We start from the raw sequence: 1,157 nt of genomic DNA, 5'->3' as shown, positions 1-1,157 counted from the left end.
TGAAAGTCTTTGGAATGGTTGAGCATATGGATGAGGTTCAAATTGCTTGTCTAGTGATGGTCTGATCAATTGTTGAGGGAAAGGTACTTATGGCATTTGGGAACCTCCTGGAATAATGGAACTGAATTCATGTGGTCTTTTATTGTTCTTCTCCTCAATTTTATACAAGTCATTTTTCAGAAGTTCTTCATGATTCTTGCCGCTCCTCAACTTACTATCATTACACTTTTCACTAGATTTTATTTGTGTAGTAGGGGGATCTTCTTTGAACCATTTTGAAACTATGCTCTCAATCTTTGCACCCAAATGTTTGAACTCCTCACTCTGTGACTTCAGAATTTCGACATTCTTAGGTGGTTGAATTGTATTTCGTTTGACAGGCTCTCTAGTATATATGGCTTGTACTTCTTGAGTTTCTGAGGGAGATTCCATCCAACTTTTGCTCGACCATCCATGGGGGTTCAATGTCACTTGATCAATTAATGTATAAGCTTCTTCTATACTCTGTCTATAAATGAACCTCCAGCTGATGAATCTAACAAACACTTATCTGAAAAAGAAATTCCCCTATAGAATATGTATAGAATCAACCATTTCTCCAAGCCATGGTGAGGGCACTGCCTTTGTAGACTCTTGAATTTGTCCCATGCTTCAAATAAAGATTCTCTATTTGCTTGAAAAAAATTTGTGATGCAACTCCTCATGTAGATTGTTCTGCTTGGAGGGAAAAAATGATTCAGAAATTGCTGCTCCAATTGTTTCCAACTTGTGATGCTTTAAAGACAAAGAGAATATAACCAAGTCCTTGCTTTGTCCTTGATACTGAAAGGAAATGCCATCAATCGAACTGCATCCGCTGACACTCCTTCATAGTCCACCATATCACAAAGCTCTAAAAATCTCTCAAGGTACAGATAAGGACTTTCTAATACTTCTCCTCCAAATTTATTGTATCATGGAAATTAACTCTGGGTCTAGTTGTAAACTTTCTGCTTCAATATGAGGCTGCACAATAGGAGATAAAAATCTTGCAGAAATTGGTGCAGAGAAATCTCTTAAGGACCTGCTTGACATGTTAACGCTCATGGTATCTAAGAAAAAATATTTATGAGAAGAATTAAAAAAAGGAAAAAATGAAAGACAAGAAGCAAAATGCT

The 1,157-nt window shown here is 36.6% G+C and overlaps 1 non-coding gene across 1 annotated transcript; it reads left to right on the top strand.

Annotated features, from left to right (window-relative positions):
• Positions 1–600: 600 nt before the first annotated feature.
• Positions 601–706, top strand: LOC121973949. The gene has a single exon (XR_006109852.1). It is a non-coding gene; the product is annotated as a small nucleolar RNA R71 (small nucleolar RNA).
• The last annotated feature ends 451 nt before the right edge of the window (positions 707–1,157 follow it).

This window comes from Zingiber officinale, chromosome 4A (assembly GCF_018446385.1).
Source record: "Zingiber officinale cultivar Zhangliang chromosome 4A, Zo_v1.1, whole genome shotgun sequence".
Classification (NCBI taxonomy): Eukaryota; Viridiplantae; Streptophyta; class Magnoliopsida; order Zingiberales; family Zingiberaceae; genus Zingiber; species Zingiber officinale.
This window is presented reverse-complemented; position numbering and strand designations above follow the sequence as displayed.